A 21,494-nucleotide genomic window follows, 5' to 3' on the forward strand; every position below is an offset into this window, starting at 1 on the left:
GTTGTTGTAATATGCCAAGATTCCATATGGCTCTTGTACACTCTACACACTGAGTGAACCACACACTCTCACCAACTCATCTACGCTTTCGTTCTTGGCTTCTTGCTTCACATGAAAGGGCCTAATTGAGGATGGAGACATAGAGTTTAGAATCATTATATGTTGGTCTAACCCACCCTAAACAACCAAGGTGGCACTACAGCACCTCAATCTCATGTCAATATATAACACACGCCACCATGGGCAAAATTCAAACTAGTTTGGATGTCATAGTCACATATTTAATTATTGTACATGTAGTAGGGAAATTTTAAATACTATGCTTTGACTACTTGCAAATATACTACGAGGTTCCATGGTTAATATATAATTACATGGAAGAGAGCCTTTGGAAAAAAAAATATCACTGCTACAAAAATATCATGTTGCCTTTAATTCTTACCTTCTTAGTACACACCACATGTATGAAACTTGTATTGCATATTTGACACTCTAAATGCCATCAAATGAAAAAAAACTCAACAATAATGTTTTAGATCTCATTGAGTTACTCGAGTACTATAACTTTGTTGTCGATTTTGTCTGTAACTGAGATTGTTTAATAGGTTTGAGAACTTATATTGCATATTTTAACATCTAAACTACATCAAATAAAAAGTAATAAACTACAAAGTTTTTGATATCGTTGAACTCTATAATTTTGGCATAAAGTCTGCATATGACTATTTTATATGAAAAACAATAATTTTGTGCGAACCAATATTCACTTAGGGTCATAGACATGAACTAGTGTAGCATCTGATTTTAAGAACAAAACTAGATACACACCATATGTGAGCACAGGAAGTCAAATCTCACATATAGCTACAAATAAGGGTAATATCGAAAGACAATGCTCAATATATAACGTACTTAGTATAAAGAATATAACCTTACATAGCAAACAGCGGAAAGACAACTCCGATCTTCGGGTGAAGACTCCAATTCATAAGGATAACTGACTGGTTGATCACAAGCCTAATTCCTCCAAACTCTAGCAATCTGGTACCCATCTAGGATTTTTCCAAAGATTTAAAAAGTAAAGCAAGTGTAAGTACATGTCATACTCAACAAATATAACATTGGGTTCATGAGGCTCAAAAGGCTGACACTGGTTTAACTGCGATTTGCTTTTAATTGTCACAATTTTAGCAAAGGAGTAGCAATAAGTTTATCACAAGCCCATATAAACACATGATCAGGTAAAGATGAATAATGAATAGCATAAACAATAATCATTAAAGAGCATCTTTATCATCAGTATCATCAGTGTTCATCGTCTACTCCATAAATGTTCTAAGGCCGCTCATAACCGTGAGCACGGCTGAGATACCAGTTTTACACTCTATAGAAGTTGTACACTTTCACTGTGAGTCATGATTTACTCTTTCGCCCGAGGTGATCAGCCTCTCGACCCACTACCAAGGAAGGTTGTTAGGGTTCACTATGAAGCCTTTCAAAGGTTCGTCTAACAAGTTAAGGCCACTAGATTCACTCGGCAAACAGATGTAGAGCCCCCCCTTCCCGATGGCACAATGACGCGCAGCCTATACACAAGGGGATAGAGAACGCACTATACCCGATTCGGCAAGCCATTCTTACATCAATAAAGGTAACCTCTAACAAGCTAGGAAAGGTCCTCGTACTGAGCTAAAGCCGGAGCCATATAGCCCTCACAGCTGTACTGTAAGTCCTGAATGATCACTTACAGATAAGTCCTTAAGGAAAGGAATCTAGAGCACCATAAAATAGCCCAATGCTCTAGCCCCCTTGTTCTATGTTGCTAAAAAGCATATTTTAGTATTTATTGCATATTCCATTAGTCAAGTTACAAGATCATGGCTTTAGTTGAGCACTAGTATCATACTACCCAATGTAATACCCCATAGGTAACAAGGTACCGGGTAACAAAATAGTAGGAAATCCTTAGTGGCAGTCAAGATAGACACATGCAGTATGAATTAAATGATTAAGGGTGTATAGGACAACAAGGAAGATCCCATGCTATACTTGCCTTAACACTTGCTCAAACTTCCTTGTACTTTGCTTCTAGTCATCATCAACTTCTGATCTTCAGCGCTCACAAGCGGTTCTCGTTCTACTCATAGCAAGCACCACACATAGGCAAACATACAAGCAACAAATAAAAAGCAGCTAAGAACAATACACCACTCAAGATAAAATAATGTACTAAAAGAGAGCTAATTCTACGGTCACAAGATCACAAGAAACACCGATAACAGATCTATCGTTAAAAAGAAACAAGTATGGAGAGTTTTATATATATTAGAAAAAGAAAAGAAAAGCCTACATGCTTGTTTTATTTTAATTGATAGAAACCAGATGAATAACATTAACTCAGATTAGTCACGTCATATTTTAATTCAAAATTGAGTTAGAACTTGTTTATTTTTTTATGAACATGTCTCATATTATTTAATCAAATTAACGTTTAACCTTGCAAAAGAAGAGTTCATGCCAGAGCACCTAAACAAGTTTATCCTATGCAAAGTGTTTGAACTAAGCAAATTATAATTTAGAAAACATGTTTACGGTAGCAAATAATCACATTAGTAGTTGTATATAAAATACCGTATAAAATCTATGTTGCTTTTAAATTAGAAACAACTGTTGCTTGCACATTAATCTAATTAATGTTTATATAAATGCATAAACATATGACATGACTAACGTGGCTACAAGGCCACAGATTATATCACTACAAATGTCATGGAAAACGAAGAAACTAGTTTGGAGTTAAAACTATCAGCTACCAAGGACTAAAGGTTCAGAGAATGACAAAGCATGTTCATGTACATAGATTCAGATCAATGGTCTATGTGCCCGGTGTAAAATGCAATTTCTTGAGTTGAGATGTAAAGAAGGAAGATGACTTATTTTGCAAGGATAACGTAGGCATGATAACAGCATAAACGCTTTGATCAATAAAGTAGTGAACAAGGAGGTGGTGATGACCTTTTATTAATTGGCCAGGAGTCTGCTACTGATGGATAGGTTCTGGGCAACAAAAGATTTGCAGGATTAAAACAGAAGAGATGACTTCGTGCTTGCTTGTGAGTGCACCATACATGAACATGGACACTTCGGCTTGCAAGCTTGATAGCTGTGTTAAAACACTAGCATGCATCAAGCGACAGCGAGACGGCGATGTACAATAGCTGGTTTGCTCGGCTGCTATCTTGCAAGACAGTGGAACAAGCTTGTGGATAGAGCCCAGTAGACACTGCCATGTAACAAACAGCAGCTGTAAACTGAAGATTGGATTTATGTATGAATAGAACATGACTGAGATGGTTCGTGGGCATGTGCTCACCATGTCTTGGTACGAACGGTGGCGGCGACGACGGCGAGAGAAGGAGGAGAAAAATCTGATTTACTACACGAGGAATTTTTCAAACTAGAGGCTCTCCTCACGGTAGTTTTGGTGTGCTTTGCCCAAGGGGTTGGTGCATATATATATAGGGAGAAAAACTCCCGACATCTACATCAACTAGCAATACGGTACTAATTTATGTTACACCCTCCACATTTACTAATGGACCTAAATAATCATTAAAGCCCGTTAGTAAATAAATGCATGGGCCTTTAGGATTTATTAGGATTATTGCACATGAACTTTGAGCATTGGGAAAATTGAGAAATTTATTATTTTCGTAATTAATAAATTTCGTGGATAAAATAATTCTAGAAAAGTCTAGAATTATTATTTAAGCCACGAAAAATACTCCGAAAGCTCTAAAAATTCGAGGAAAATTCCCAGAGACATTATGGAACATGAGGAACTCAAATAAAGTATCTGGAGCCCATGATAAAATAATTTAGAGCATATAAAAATTAAATTATGCTCATAGACAAGTAGAAACAAGTTCAAGAAAAAGCTCAAAAAATTCCCGTGAAGTTTGTAGAGATTGATTGACGGATGAGGAACTGAAAGGAGTAATTTGCGTTACAAAGAAAAGATTTTAGAAAGCTCCCAATGAAAACTTGAGCCGAGAAACAAAGAATTTGATTGTAGAAAAAGATAAAGGCGTGCCGGAGAAAGAAAATCGACCTACTAACGCATTTTAATGATTTTGCTCACTCTCAACACACAAAGAAGCAACAAGCAAACATCACAGCATCCAAACGAGCGTCAAAATTAGAGAACTTTGAAAATTCACATTTTTCGTATAACTAAATTTGCGCTAGCTCAAACTAAACTTGGTAAATTTTATCTAAATATTAAAATAATTTATTTTATTTAGTATTTTCTATGCATAACCCAAAATTAGAAATTTTGGGGTGTGACAACTAGCAATGATCTAAAAGTATAGGTGGTAGCAATTACCATAAATGAAATCCTACCAATCATTGCTGGTTAGGCTATCACTGCTGGTTATAGCCACGAACCGGTGGTGATACATTATCATTGCGGTTCCAAAGCAGCTGACAAAAATAGTCTGTAGTGCTATGTTTTTTTTATAGTGAATGCAGTTAGATAGAAATGCATGGATGCTCAATGTCCATGCAATCTTCACAATTAATTATCTTTTGGAAGTGAATTTGGACCAACCCAATAAAATATTTATTGGCCCTATACCCGGTCTCCTTTCAAGACAAAATTCTAGCGAGATTTGTTGGAAATACACTAGTAAAGATACAAATACAGCAAACAATGCGTTTTTTGTTCAATCTATTGAGCTTCAATAATGGATTTATTTATTTTAAATACATCAAGGAACTACTATTTCATTTTATGGATAGTATTGAACTCGTTTATTAACATTTATCTTAAGTACACAACACAACACAACACAAGCTTCAAATACACTGCCACTCAGTGACAAGCGACCAGCAACATATATAATATACGTAGAAATTATGATATGAACACACATAATAACCGTTCAGACATATACACAATGTTAGACTGACACTTCGTGTTCTTATTTCCATTCTGATTGACTTCTAATGTCCACCAAGATCCTGTGTAGTATCATGAGAACTGTGGATCAACGACCGGCAAGGAAAGCTCCCAAGTGGACACACATGATCTACGGAATCGCCCGGTGGGGCAGTCCTTCCATCAGTATTTGTGAGTTTGCGAATCTCCTTGCCATGCACATCCTTGTACATTCCATCCCCTTCTATTTTATTTGGAGTACATGTACATGAATTGAGGACAATAATCCCGATGATCACAAACACTTTGATCTTCATTTGCATTTTTTCTGTTGCCTGGCCTACAAGTAGTTTGCATACGTCAGTCAATGCATTACTTCTAGCAGGCCCAAATTTGCATCCGTAATAATCTTATATCAACATAAGATGTGAAGTTGTGAACAATGAAAGGTATATTCACTAAAACAAAATATGAAATAGTTACCCAAGGTTGAAATAGTCGATGGAGGAACTTCTAAATGCCTCTGCTTTCTTCTCTTGTACAAAAATTCTGATATGAAGTTGTGCTACTTATAGGAGGGAAAAGTAGTACTACTGGATCGAACTGTTGAAAGTAAATCCCCAAATATGAAAATTAGATTCACCACCAATAAAGTTATCAGACAACTGAAAGTGGGTGATTTTTTTTCAGAATTGACGTGTGATGGGTTAACAAAAATGGTAGACTTTCTTATATCATGTTTGGAGACACAATCAGTAAGGATTTGATGTTTTTCTAAATTTTATAATAGGAGTGAGAAATCCTAGTATGGTAAAAGAAATTCGTTTTGTACCATTTGTTTGCTTGGTCAAAACAATGGTGCCAAAAAGGAGTTTGTTTTCCAACAATTTATCTACTTCATGTTAACGTAGTGGTACTCTTGTTCCAAAATAATTTTACTTGAACTCTGTAGTAAATTCCAGAAGTTAAAGGAGAACCCTATAATATAATTCTTTTTATATTTTGACAATAATGACAACAACCAAGGTTGCTTACTGAGGCTATCTCAAACAACAACACCCAAAATACAAGACTCATTTGTTCTTAGGATAGCGCTACAGACAAAAGGTTCAATACATATTCGGCATCTTCTCTAATAACAAGACCCAAAAGAGAATCCTTTATGTAAATGAGTTTCCAAGAGAGTGGATGCCTATATTTGGGTTGTGCCTCTCAGGCAACCCAAAATAGGTCTCCCATATAGGTATTTTGTTGGAGGCTGATTTTGAGTCTCTTACTACCCATTTTGGGTTTGGGTGTCCATATGGGTTCCTTGTTGGAAACAGTCTGAAAAGTCCCATCCGTGGAGAATTGTGATCAATATTTTTATCTGATTTCTAAACCATGGAATAAAAATGGGAAATTTCAAGATATATTACATTAGATTACCTACTTCCTATAAAAAACTAATGTCAAATTAGTGTCACAAATTACAGTTCTCATCCCTATTAAAGAAAATCCTGCCCTGCCCCTATTTTCCTGCAGGCGGATTAAAATAATAGCCTCCTCCTATGGAAACACTGTCCTATAGCTTCCGATGTTGTGGAAACACATTTATTTTGTCAGCTGTTTTCCTATGAGAACAGCATGTGTTAATGGATCGATTGTGTACTTCATACGAAAATGGAACTTTCATATAAGCGATTCTTCTAATTGAGACGCTTATAAAAAGTATCTGTGAAATGTATTTATTGGTATATTTTAATTATTAGGTTTAGTCTGGGAATCAAATTTTACAGAGGAAGACGTGCAACAGTTATAACTCACGGCTATGAAAATGAATTCTAGAGGGAGGGTGCTGTGGTTTACAGAAGCGGGTGACCAAGTGCATCTGTCTCCACAAAATGGACTAGAACATGAGGCACCATTTGGACACCGTGCCATGACCCTAATAACATAAATGAAAGTACAGATTTACAGAAAGAGTTCTAGCAAACCTCATAGAAAGAGTTCCACGATTTCACAACAAAAGGCATTGAGAATACGTATACACTAACAAAGTCAACCGCTCCATCTTCTGAATTGATTGCCCATTGTCGCAGATATCTTCCAAGTAGTATAAGAACCCCATTGGCCATTATACCTTCAATACGCAACAGATGATCAGCTAGGGCTCGTGCGGCTCTGAGAAATCCAGGTTCCAGATGAATAGCTGATTCATAGAACTTTATTGCCTCCAAGACTTGCATTGATATTTATATTATTAGCACAAGTGGCCAAAGGGGCTATCACTGATGAGCAACTGACAATGTCAAATCACAAGAAAATGTCCATTTGAGAAGAATGATGAGTCCATTTCAATAAGTCACAGTAACTTAACTCATAAAGGAAAGCAGTCTAAGAAGCACATACAGTACCACAGACCTGAATATCCTTGTGGTAGTGATGTATGCTTGTTCCGTTAAGTCATTGACCAAAGTAAACATGAATTATGCACGTATTAAGTAACAATCTAATAAGTAATAGCAGAGCACTCAAGGTAGAATATTGAAAAATATTTGCCAGTTTTCTTTCTCATACGATGCAGGAGAGAAAATAAACATTATTAAGTAAAAAACATCCACGATTCATCACCTATTAAACATAGTGATCTAACTACGCATGATTGCTTCCCGAACCCCAATATACAAAATTTACCAATCAGTCCATCCCTCAATCTAGTGCCACTGGGTGTGAGGTGCCACCGCCATCACATATCTACATCTCCCATGGTCCTTTGTTGTGTAGTTTTGACCAACTATTGACGCTAATTAGGTCACCACACCAGTAAGAAGCTAGATCGCTTGCTATAGATGGGCTAAAGATTAGCCAAGCCAACAAACACCTCACCTGGTGCCTCCATCGATGACTGTGATACGCAAGAGACACGTCACCGAAGGAGCCTCATCGGAAGATTAATATTAAAAACATGTTGATGGTGTCTCTTAAAACCTAAAACCTCACACAGCTAGGAGGGACTCCGTACATCATGGCGTGTGGCTGTGATGGGCTATCCTAGCCGGCTTGACCACTCTAGAGCTTTGTCATCATTGATCTATCGGACATGTAGCAGCAGCGAGGAAGGAGCGCAGTAGTAGATGGGAAAGAGAAAAAGTGTAGTAGATTTGTTCGTTGTTGATTAGATAGATGGGTATTCAATCGGTCATGATCCTCTCATATAAATACAGGGTGGTTCTTTTATCCTAAAAGGAAACCTTTTCCGCACACAATTTACATGTTTGCCACGAATCTGGATGATTTTCCAAAGGAATATACGAATTTGGGTTCCAACTGCCAAAAACGGCCTAGGCCGCTTTGTGAAACCAGACTGAGCCAATTTACACAGGGCCAAGCAAGCACGCAAAACCGGCCTGGATTGGTTTTTCGAGGATGTTGCCAACTGTGCCCAAATTGCTCTAAATTTGATTGTTTTTTCCCTTTTCTTGTTCACACGTGTTTTCACGTCCATCTTCAACTCTCCTATCATATATATTTTGGTCATCAACATATGCTCTCCTATTTTAAACCAAAGCATATGTGAGTTTGAAAACACATGGCAACTATAGCGAAGATCTCAAGTTCATCGGCTATTTCTGTTTAAGGGCGACATATAGCTGTTCTAAGAGCGATATGGGTACATCGGCCATTGGGAATCAATTAGTTTTTTGGCCAAACACTTGGTGCATACTTTCTCTAGTACCTCCCATTAATTTCTCTTAGGTGATGATCACCTTCCAACGTCTCTAGCACATATTGTCATAGAACCGTCCAATTTATAAGAACACAAGTACAATAGCAATCACCAAAGTGATCAAACCGTCATACTTGAGCCCATATAAACCCGGTAGTCCGATAAAATCGCGAAGGATCTCAAACAACCAACATACAAACCAATATTGTAGAGATTCAACATAACGAGTCACATGTTACATCACAGTTAACAAATATTTCTCATACATCAGAGTTCGAATAATTATTACAAACCAAGTTTTAAAGTAGCGGAAGCAAAGTAGTTTGACCACAACATCACACATAGTTTAATACATTGCCAGTTTCATAGTCATCTCCAAGCAAAAGTATAAGGGCGAGATGAAATACAGAATGACCATGGCCATGGTCCTAATCCTCATCCACTGTAGGAGCAAAGCAGTTCTTGCAGTAGCTGTGATACATAACATTATCTGCAACAATGAGAATAAAACCCTGAGTACGAGAAGGTACTTAGCTAGACTTACCCGTCCAACTATTATACTGAGACACCAAGGAGTATGCAAGGCTTTATCAATAGAGCAGGTAGACATTATTTGCAGAAAAGCATAAGTTGTTCAACATCTCTTAAGTTGTGAATCACCAGTTATTAATCCTATCTCATACTAGATTAGCATCTATCCTATGCCAAACATGTTGGTATCATTAATTCATCACAATAATAACCATATCCAGTTGAGTTCTTTTAAAATCTCATAACCAACACTTCCATCAATTACTACGATGAAGTGTACTCCTGTCAAGTTCTCACTTTCTGGGAGAGACGGCAATTCGAATTGATTCCTACCCAGCTGAGGAATTATTCCTAAGACACACCCATACTTCCCCCATCGGGGTTGCATCAGGTCACCTTTGGGACAACTCAAGTACAATCGTGGGTAGGACCAGCGCCGCACCCTCAAAGATACAACCAATCTATCAAGGGGGCTTGGGACTCTAACCCACCCTTGGGCATACGTCATTGGCTCTCCGCACATCCTTACTGCCTCTAGGGTGCGCACTTTAACTGCTCATGTCCCTGGCCTAAGTTGAGCTACTTGGCTTCGTGGTCGGAACAACTTATCTGGCCAACTATGTGAGAGGCATGCGTTCAACATGAGAAGATGACCTCCAACGGCCGGTCCTTAAACGATACAGACGGAATCACTATGATTACCACAACACAAGACTCCGCCTAGTCTTCAATTATTCAACATCATCAGGTTATGTTCCACGATAGCCCCATATAGCCAATCGTGATTAAGTTATCACCTATAGCTCGTAGGTAACAGGAAATCACCCGACTTCTACCGGTCTAAGCATAGCTAAGCATGATAAGCGTTCCTGGACTTAAATAGGATTCATGGTAGATATTTCTAGACAAGGAAACGTAATATGCAGCAAGTGTTTCCAAACAACTCCTATCATGTAATGCATCAATACGGATAACTTTAGGTACCATTAATAAAATAGGGAGACTTATAATGCTTCGGGGCTTGCCTTTCACGAAAGTTGCAGACTGGTGATCCGGGTACTCGGGAAGGTGATCGGCTTTAGGCTCTCCTTTTTCGAGCACCTCCTGGGGCTGCACCTCTTGGTTCTCCTCCTGTGGATCGATGTCAAGCTCCACCAACGTGATCTCCTCTGTTGCACCTATTGCATGCATATTCATAAGTAAGTTCTATGAATGCATAAGAAGGATCATGGATGATGTGATAGTGAAATGTACATGCTGCAACAATGAGGTTAAGTAGGACAATGATAACAATGCTAACTCCTTGTTCACTGAGTAGGTGCATATCTCTTCTCTATTTATTACTGAAATTCTACACAAGACAATTTCAGAGCAACACATAACAGCTACTAGTTTACATCATAACTGAAGTTCTTCCTACCCAAATGCTGTGATCTTGGACTTTCTGGAAAGCATATAAAATTACCTACAACTCTTATTTAATCACCAAAAGCTAATTCAAAATCTATCCTAACCAAAATAGGCAATATATACAGTTCTATCCAGAAATTCCAGAGAACAAGCATTTCAGGAGACTAATTTTAAACAGCTATAACTCCTAAACCATTTCGTCTATTGCCCTAAAATTTTAACACAAGATAGATGAAGAAGTTCCCTACAACTTTGTTTTAACCATTTCTACAGTAAACATCATTTTGACTATACAAGATACCCAACAACAGAATCTGTCCGAAAGCACTTCTAAATCGAATTATAGAGCAACGATATTTTTACTGCATATAAGCATTCAAAATTGGACATCACCAAGTATACCAACAGTTCAGGAACATCCAATACACCCAAGAAAACATAATGGTCAAGCCCAATCTATTTATTTACATGCGTTTATTAATTTAATTACATAATTAGTTGAAATAACAAACATATAACAAATGTGTACAAGAAATTCTCAGAAATTTAAAGTGGCCTCCAAGTGCTCCCCATTTTTTTTAGCTTCATCCTAGTGCCATACTACTGTACAAAAATTTTCCTAGCCATATGTTACTTATTTTTATCCCTACAATTTTCCTCATAAAATACCATTTATTAATAGATAAATAGAAAGACCCTACTCCAAATAAGTTTACAGTAAGTTTATTATTTTTCCTAGCTAGAGCATCTTAACACAAGACCAACAAAACTAGAATCACAATTTTATGACTTTTCTAGCTCAAGATATCTATTTTACAAGATTTCTAACATTCAAAAAGCACTTATCTAGATATATTATATTCACCTATAAAAATACTAGAAACAGTACATTTCATATTTTTAAAAAATACTACACTTCATGACGATTACCACAAAATTTGGTTCACTAGAATTTGACATCTACAACTCCACTTATGATTTTTTCAAAGTTGGCATACATTTCTGAAATAAATGCACTAGCATCTAGACCTAAGCCGCTGACAGCTGGGGCCCCTGGGTCAGCCAGGCCCGTGCATTAATGAGCCAAAACAAAGGACCGACGCTAACCGGCCAGAGTTCACAGACGATGAGCTCTCCTGACGACGGCACTGGCACCACGATGATCCCAAAGACCTTCCGCACACACTAGGATAGCTAGTTGGATCGATTACTAGAGCTAAGGCTAACGGCGGCACTCATGGCGGAACGGCGGACGCTGGTCGATGGTGAGCCGCCGGAGCTGGCCGAGATAGCCCAAATTAGGGTTTGGCTGAGCTTCTACGTACTATGACAAGTCTAGCACGCACTCAATCACGGACAAGCGGTGGTCAGAGGCGGCCCGGGCACAGGCGACATGGTACGGCGGCGATGGCCGCGCACTGCACAAGAGGCTTACCACACACTGCTAGCTAGTCAAGGAGTGCGGTGAGGTGGTGGGAACACGACGGAGCTATGGGGGTGGCGAAGGAGCGACGCGAGCACGGTGTGGAGCTAAGCGGCCGACAATGGCGTCGGCGGCGAGCGCTGCTGACTGCGGTGCAAAAGCGAGCGAAGGGAGGCAGTGGAGATGGAGGGAGCGCAAGGGAGTGAATGAGCTAAGCCGCATGGACTCTCCTTAAGTGAGCGCCAGCACACCACGGTAGGGGCCCGACGTCGGCCAGCGGCAGCCACATGGTGGCCAAACCCTCTCCGCGGTCGGCCACGACGGTGCATCGTGCTGGCATCATCAGAGCGTGATGTTCATGACTAACAGCGCCAAATCAACGTCCCTAATCTCCTAAACCATGACTCATTAGCGAAATCTTTCATAACAATGTGAGAGGCATGCGTTCAACATGAGAAGATGACCTCCAATGGGCGGTCCGTAAACGACACAGACAAAATCACTATGATTACCACAACAGAAGACTCCGCTCGGTCTCCAATTATTCAACATCATTAGGTTATGTTCCACTGATAGCCCCATATAGCCAACCGTGATTAAGTTATAACCTATAGCTCGCAGGTGACAGGAAATCACCCGACTTCTACGGTCTAAGCATAGCTAAGCATAATAAGCGTTCCTAGACTTAAATAGGATTCATGGTAGATATTTCTAGACAAGGAAGGGTAATATACAACAAGTGTTTCCAAACAACTCCTATCACATAATGCATCAATACGGATAACTTTAGGTGACATTAATAAAATAGGGAGACTTATAATGCTCCGCGGCTTGCCTTACACGAAAGTTGCAGGACATTGATCCGGGCACTCAGGAAGGTGATCGTCTTCAGGCTCTCCTTCTCCGGGAACCTCCTAGTGCTGCACCTCTTGGTTCTCCTCCTATGGATCGACATCGAGCTCCACCAACGTGATCTCCTCGGTTACACCTATTGCATGCATATGCATATGTAAGTCTCATGAATGCATAAGAAGGATCATGGATGATGTGATAGGGAAATGTGCATGCTGCAATAATGAGGTTAAGTAGGACAATGATAACAACGCTAACACCTTGTTCACTGAGTAGGTGCATATCTCTTCTCTATTCATTACCGAAATTCTACATAAGACAATTTCAGAGCTACACATAGCAGCTACTAGTTTACATCATAACTTAAGTTCTACCTATCCAAATGCGGTGATCTTGTACTTTCTAGAAATATTTTAAAATTTCCTACACCTCTTATTTAATCACCAAAAGCTAATTCAAACTCTATCCTAACCAAAATAGGCAATCTATCCAGTTCTGTCCAGAAATTCTAGAGAACAAGTATTTCGGGTGACTAACTTTATACAGCTATAACTCATAAACCATTTGGTCTATTGCCCTAAAATTTTAACACAAGATAGATCAAGAAGTCCCCTACAACTTTGTTATTACCATTTCTATAGTAAACATCATTTTGACAATGCAACATAATCAACAACAGAATCTGTTCGAAAGCACTTCTAAATTGAATTATAGAGCAACGATATTTTTACTGCATATAAGCATTCAAAATTGGACATCATGAAGTATATCAACAGTTCAGGAACATCTAATACACCCAAGATAACATAATGGTCAAGCCCAATCTATTTATTTACATGCCTTTATTAATTTAATTAGATAATTAGGTAAAATAACAAACATATATCAAATGTGCACAAGAAATTCTCAGAAATTTACAGTGACCGCCAAGTGCTCCCCATAGACTAGTGTAAAAACTTCATGCAATTTAAACATGTATAACATCCTCTATAAAAAATGACAAGCTAGCATGGTCTATTTTAGTGAAAATAGTTAACCCTATATAAAAGTGTCAAACAACATATTATATATTTTTCTTAGCTTCATCCTAGTGCCATACTACTGCACAAAAATTTTCCTAGCCATATATTACTTATTTTTATCCCTACAATTTTCGTTAGAAAATATCATTTATTAATAGATAAATAGAAAGACCCTACTCCAAACATGTTTACAGCTACTTTATTATTTTTCCTAGCTAGAGCATGTCAACACAAGACAAACAAAATTGGAATCACAATTTTTTGACTTTTCTAGCTCAAGATATCTATTTTACAAGATTACTAACATTCAAAAAGCACTTATCTAGATATATTATATTCACCTATAAAAATACTAGAAACTATACATTTTATATTTTTATAAAATACTACACTTCACGAGGATTACAACAAAATTTGGGTCACTAGAATTGGACATCTACAACTCCACTTATGATTTTTTCAAAGTTGGCATACATTTCTGAAATAAATGCACTAGCATCTAGACCTAAGCCGCTGATAGCTGGGGCCCTAGGTCAGCCAGGCCCGTGCGTCAGTGAGCCAAAATAGAGGACCGGCGCTGACTGGCTGGAGTTCGCCGATGACAAGCTCTCCGGCGACGGCATCCAGCACCACGATGATCCCAGAGACCTTCCGCACACACTAGGGTAGCTAGTTGGATCGATTACTGGAGCTAAGGCTGACGGCGGCACTCATGGCGGCACAGCGGACGCGGGTCGACGGTGAGCCGTCGGAGCTGGCCGAGATAACCCAAATTAGGGTTTGGCTGAGCTTCTACGTACTATGACAACTCTAGCACACACTCAATCACAGCAAGCGGTGGTCGGAGGCGGCCCGGCCACGGGCGACGTGGCACGGCTGGTGAGACGACGGCGATGGCCGCGTGCTTCACACGAGGCTTACCGTGCGCTGCTAGCTAGTCAAGGAGTAAGGTGAGGTGGTGGGAACACGACGGAGCTACGGCGGTGGCGAAGGAGCGACGCAAGCGCGGTGTGGAGCCGAGCGACCGGCAATGGCGTCGGCGGCAAGTGCTGCGGCTATGGTGTGAAAGCGAGCAAAGGGAGGCAGTGGAGATGGAGGGAGCGCAAGGGAGTGAATGAGCTGAGCCGCGTGGACTCTCCTTAAGTGTGCGCCAGCACACTGCGGCGGGGCCCGACGTCGGCCAGCGGCGGCCACGCGGCGACCAAACCCTGTCTGTGGTCTGCCACGATGGCGCGTCGCGACGGCGTCATCAGAGCGCGATGTTCGTGACTGACAGCGCCAAATCAACGTCCCTAATCTCCTAAACCACGACTCATTAGCGAAATCTTTCATAACAAAAGTTGTAGACCTACATACTAGCTCCAACATCTCTTAAATGATCAAAGTCTAAATCGCAATGGTTAGGAAGATACATCACTCCAAAGTCAGGCAAATCAAATGGCAAAACCAATTAGGACTTAAGACAAAATTCTAAGTTACAAAAACAGTGAATTGATGATTCTTGTGAGCACAAAATGACCAACCTAGGCACTGAATTAGCTTATGACTCAAAAATAAAAGTTGTTGCTCTACTCAAATACTACAACTTTGCTTAAGGGTGCTTTGCCATGCAAAGACTCTATGACACAGTTCAACCTAGGTCAAACATACCACTTTAAAATGATGACTTACACTATAACTAGGACTTAGAGACCAAACTAGCCTTAGTCATGAATACCAAAGTTGTTTCTTATGATGTTCTAAACATGTTTAAGGTACTCCTAAGGTTACACAAGCATTTCATACATTGGTTACAAGTAAACCCTACCATATGTAAGGCAATTAGTGACAACACATGCAATATAGGCCAACATAGATAGAATACATGATATGCTCATGCTCATGAATGATCAATGATGCTTGTGCTCATGCAATGTCAAGGTTAAATGCATGCTTAACACCTAGGGTGTTACACATATGAACTCATACAACTACTTTGATCACTTTGTATATGGTCTTCCCAACTTGGAGACTACCTACCAATCTTGTAGCCTTTTGTCTTTCTTGTTGTATGCTTAGGCAACACGAGCCATTTTCCATCTCCTGGGATTGCCCACAATTTTGTTTTTGATAAGCTTTTCCAAAGCCTTGTCGCAATTTGACTGTAACCTCCTTATTATTACAGCATTTAGTCCACTCACCTTATGTATCACAGCATTTAGTCCACTTTGACAAGTAATTTGCAGCAACCATCGAAGCAATGCCCTTTTGTTGATGGGGAATAAACTTGATCAATGAAATTTGAATCCCACATACTTGAAATTGCCACGGCCTTGTAATTAGATGCATCACTGTAGCATGCAACAAATGAATATTACCACACTGCAGGCACCCCTTGCAACGCCTTCACAAATCTCTCTCATAGCCACCTTTGATTATTAAGAATGCAAGCACTTAAGCAACAAGTCTTCGGCAACTCTTCGATATATAGTGCATCATTGTGCAAAACAAACTTGAATGCACTCTGTCAAACACTTTTATCAACTTTAACACCTAAATCACATATATATTACACAATAAGAGTCCTCCAATCACTTTAGCTCTGAGTTCATTAGAGTATATTTAGAGACGATTTTGAACTCCATGTTTTGATCATGATGTTGTTCATCATTGTCTTGACCCTGCGGTAGTGACCGGATGGCCACGGTAGGTGTGAGAGGTTGCCGGCCGCTCTGCCGCCAGCTTCCTGCCCGTGGTGGCTGTGTTGAGGGGAGCAGCAGGGAGATGAGATAACAAAGAAGGGAGATGAGAACAAGATTGGTTGTAATTGCTTGATTTTATTCCTTGGTCACCACTGATTATAAAAGAGATTATAAGCTCTCCTAGCCTCTAGTTTGCCTAATTGACTTCTTCCTTATTGCTAATTCAGGCGCCGACATGATCTCCATGCATGTTCCTGCGCCTAACTCCTGTCTGCATGATCTCCTTGCCCTCTTCTTGATTAACTAGCCCCTATTCCTACGCCTAGAGCAACTCCAGCAGGGCTCCTACATGAGCCCCCATTGCTAAATATGCGGCTCAGGCAAAAAATCCAACTCCAACAGGACCCCTACTACGGACCCTAAATTTGTGTGGACACCCAAAAACCTCCCACTAGACCCCATTCCCGTTGGCCCAACACCCCGGACCCCATCCGGTCGATCCTCGCCGCGCGCGTATGGACCACTTCTCCACCACTGCTCGCGCGCGTACCCATCCCCTCCGGAGAGCCCCCCCCCCCTTCGGCGAGCACAGGCCACCCACCTCGTCGTGCGATGCTCCCTCCCCGGTGGCTAGATCCACGGAGGGCTCGGCCATGCCGCACTCCTCCCGGACATGGCGCACCTGCTCGTGGGCGCGTTGCTCTGCCACACTGGATTAGCCCAGTCGCGCCTCCCTTCTCGCGGCCCTGCTCGTCGCCCAGTCCAGGCCTGCTCGCCCGCTCGCCCCGCGCGACTGTCGACGGGGTGTGTCCTCCCCCGCCCGCCCCCGCATGCCGCCACCGGTGGTCCTCCCCTGCCCGCTATGCGCAACTACAGGCGGCACGTCCTTCCCTGGCCCATCCCACGCGGCGGCGCGCCCTCCCTGGCCTGCCCCGCTCAGTCTGCTCCTACCATCGTTGGGGAGGCCGAAGTGCCCTTCTTCTCCCAGGCCTGCTCTGCGTTGAGGCCTGGAGGGAGGACTGAGGAGGAAGATGAGATAAGATTTCTTTCAATGACATATGGGTCCCACTCCTAAGTGACTGTTGTTACACTTTTGCGGGCTATGGTTTGGCGGCTTCTGTTGTAGCAGATATAAAATAGGGGCCCAACAAAAGTAGGGCCCAAATTAGAAGTAGGGGCTCTGATTTGGGGCTCTTGCTGGAGTTGCTCTAATTATTCCCACCATAACAATCATATTATTATTTAGTGTTGTCCAATTTAACTAGTATGTTAGGACTTTACGTGCTAGTTTGTAAGATTGACATGATTTATGTTGTGATTTTAATCTCAAAATTGGCTACTTTCTCAACACATGGAGCAGGGAGTCGGCCAACCCCCTAGGTCACCCGACCTCCTAAGTGCATGCCACCACCTCATCTTTGGACACTTGCAAGAAACCACATTTTCAATCATCTCCCATGGCATAGATCCATGGTGCAGGCAGCTCTGGCTTCGACGACATGGTCGAGAGCGGGTGCAGATTCACGGTGGATGGATGCGGACGGACAGCCCGCGCGCAATATATAGAGCGGCCCCCAACAGGGGCAATTGGGCTCGGGCGGGTGATCCCTAGCATGGTGGCCGAGGGTTTGAAACTGCTACGCGGTGTCCGAGCATGACGGTCCCGTGCATGTAGCTACGGCGGTGTGTTACAATGGGCTCATCGCCGCAGCCAAACATTGTTTTTTAGTATTATTATAAAAATATGTCACCACCGTCGTCGGTTGGGAATACGAGCCGGTATTGATAATTACCGCCGGTCCGGAACTGGCGGTGAAAGAGTGGTCTGTGTACTAGTGTATAGTGGTCTTCATTTTTGTTACTTCTTATTCGGAATATATTTCCATTGGTTTATAAACAAAATCAGTGTCATAGGTACGATGTGATGGAAGGACCTTTTCCACTACATTAGCTTGACAAGACATTTGAAAATACATATCATTAGCAGTGGTCAGAATATTGTATTATGAGAATGAATTTCACGGTCGCAATTGATGAAATCCGAAAATGATTGATTTGTTCAGCTCGTTACAATGGTTACCGGAGCCAAAATGAGTCCTTTAGTACATCTATATAAATCCAGCGCTAGATCAACTTTTTGTCCATTTTTAGTTATATTGTTACCATTTTTATTTCCGTGAATCTATGCAGCCACCTATAATTAAATTTTTTTAGAAGGGATGGCAAAAGCTTTGCCGTGATTTACATTAGACAAAGAAAATAAAAAAACAAGTGTCGGTCTAGTTTTTTTTTAGTGGAAACCGAGCCTAAAAGCCACCAACTATATGAGAGCACCACTCAACTACATGCTCAACCTTAGCCAACATGGTCAGAAAATGATCCTACTAGCAACTCGACTAACTAACCACTAGAGCAACTAAGTACGATTCAACTAAGAAGGCAACTAGCAAAAACAACTTGGAGCAATGAGCACCACCACCCTTGGAGAAGCGCCATGGCAGACGGCCAGAGATCAATAGTGGAAATTGGAGAGCCTAGCATAGCCTTCAGGAAGGAAACTATGCTAAGAGCGTCGACAAGCTAGCCCAACTAGGTAAGGTTTTCACCGGCAAAATCCAGTACGGTAGGAGGAGAGGTAGAAAAAGGACATCGTCATCCAAGCTTTCGCCCCGACCTCACGCACCCTCCAAACCGCCGCCACCACCGGAGACCCAACCACCAGGGAGGTAGGATGCGGCGAGGGGTCAGTAGCAGCCTCCATCCGACTGCTGCCCATAGGAACGCTGTCTGGGAGAAGCGCCGCGAGAAACCCACCGGAGACTCCACCCCCTGCCAGAACCGGCAAAGCTGGCCAGCAACAGGCAGATCTAGGCAGCACCGCCACGAAACACAGCCCGAGCAAGGGAAAAGGTAGATGGCAGGGTGAAGAGGGCTGGGATGAGAAGAAGCCCCTGTTGCCCAGTCTAGCAATGTCCCAACCCCTGCCGAGCAATCCTAGCATCAACCAACGCCGCGCAAGGCCTCCAGTAGCCCACGCAACCAACTGTCACCATTCGTAGTCTTGTCGCCAAAGCCGACCGCTGGAGGAACCCTAGTGACCAGATCCAGGTGGCCGCTGCTATGCCCGAACCGACGCCGCAGGCGCTGGACCTACCGGTGGTGGCGGCGGCACAATTGTCGCTCCACCGGCACACAGGACGCAGTGGGCACACCCCCACACCGAGACGTGTGGCAGCCCGTGCCACCGCAGCCCACCCAGCTGCGAACGGCCCGAGCCGCCACCATGAGCTCCACTGCCACAGCAAGGGCCGGTAGAGCCGGACCAATGGAACCGGCTGCCCTTTGAAGATCCGGCCAGGAGGGATGCGGATCCGGCCACACGGGACACAGACCCAGCCACTTGTGTGCGGAGCGGCCACCAGCCAAGCGAATCCGGCGCCCCCAAGAGCTGAAGCCCTAGATCTCGAGAGATGAGAGGGAGGAAGATGGGAGAGAGAGGAAGTGCGGCCTAGCCTTGCCGCCACCCTCCTCACTGCTCGCCGGAGGTCTGGTAACCAGCTCCGGCGGCAACAGTGGCCGCAGGCGCACTTGCAAGGACGCTGAGGTGACGGTCAGGGAGCCGCCCGAGTCACCCGTCTCGGACGACGCGGGGGCTAGTCTGTTTCGTTGTACAATAACCCCCTATAATTAATTTGAAAATTTCAGGAAGTGCAATTTTTTCTTACTCTCCGACCCTCTTAATATTTCAGTTTTGGGGTAATAATTAGAATCCTCCCAATAAGTACTTCTATGTCTTGTGTCATAAGCCGGAAAATAAGTGCATCCATTATTTACCTTAGCTTTCAAGTCATATGGGATTTATTTTCGCCACTTCCTTTTGTCGACACAATCTTTGTCAGTGGAGAATCCATCTTCCACAGCAGACTTTTTCCCCCTATAAGTAGCCCATCACTTCTTGTTCTACTAAACAAAATTGCACAAAAGCCTTTCAGTTCAAGTAATTTGCTCAGATCTCAGTAAGTACCAAAATTTTCCTCTGTATTAAGAGTTCCATTTTCTTGTTTTTGAGACAAATATTTACCTTACTTACGAGTCCCAATTACCTTGTATGTTTCATAACGATTTGGAGTCACAACAATGAAGCTGGGCGTCTTCATCTTTGCTGCCCTGATTTTTATCAACTTGTGCACCTGCACGCCAAGGGACGACATGGCAAAGGATGGATCTTACGGTACAACTGTGTCACCGAGGCAAATTCGGGCACTCATCGCTGCAACTGATGGGAGGAATGGACCTCCCAGCAATGATCACCAGTGCCCACTCGGGACCTACCCGAATTGTTAGGCCATGCATGTCTCAAAACACTGACGAACAGCTCAAGACGTTCATGGAAATTACACCCGTCTCTGCTGATGAGGGAGCATGAATATCATGAACGAAATATATATAGCACGCCCTAGGTCCCCGATGTAATTTTTCATGCTACTTTCTTGCCATGGATGGATGTATTGCCATCCTAAACAGTACTACTTGTTTTTATGCTTAATTATATACGTCACTGTATTTTCCCGATATTTATGTATATATATAGAAAATTAGTTGATATTTTGAGTGTTGAATCATAACTGCTTAGATTAAGCGATTTATTCGAAGGCTCTATAGATACTAGGCCTGTCCATGGATCTAGCAACCCACCCCTACCCATCCGATCCAAATCATATAATAAGTGCATTTGTCGGGTGGATCAAATAATCCATCTAATCCGCCTATACGGCTATACCCATCCACACACACCCCTGACAGATACTAGTATTAGGGTATCACATGGTTTTTCTACTTTTAAATCTGATGTACATTTCTTTTCCTTGCTCTATTTTTTATATTATGGTTTTTAATAAACATACTGTTGAGAACCAAAATTTTT

General features: G+C 41.9%; 2 long non-coding RNA genes across 2 annotated transcripts; one reads left to right on the forward strand and one right to left on the reverse strand.

Annotated features, from left to right (window-relative positions):
* Nucleotides 1-4,786: 4,786 nt before the first annotated feature.
* Nucleotides 4,787-5,484, reverse strand: LOC136495238 (uncharacterized). The gene is made up of 2 exons (XR_010768943.1): nucleotides 5,426-5,484; nucleotides 4,787-5,282 (listed from the first exon to the last, which is right to left on the reverse strand). It is a non-coding gene; the product is annotated as an uncharacterized lncRNA (long non-coding RNA).
* A 15,006-nt stretch (nucleotides 5,485-20,490) lies between these two features.
* LOC136498516 (uncharacterized) lies at nucleotides 20,491-21,173 on the forward strand. Its single transcript, XR_010769643.1, has 2 exons — nucleotides 20,491-20,586; nucleotides 20,700-21,173. It is a non-coding gene; the product is annotated as an uncharacterized lncRNA (long non-coding RNA).
* Nucleotides 21,174-21,494: the final 321 nt, after the last annotated feature.

This window comes from Miscanthus floridulus, chromosome 12 (assembly GCF_019320115.1).
Source record: "Miscanthus floridulus cultivar M001 chromosome 12, ASM1932011v1, whole genome shotgun sequence".
Classification (NCBI taxonomy): domain Eukaryota; kingdom Viridiplantae; phylum Streptophyta; class Magnoliopsida; order Poales; family Poaceae; genus Miscanthus; species Miscanthus floridulus.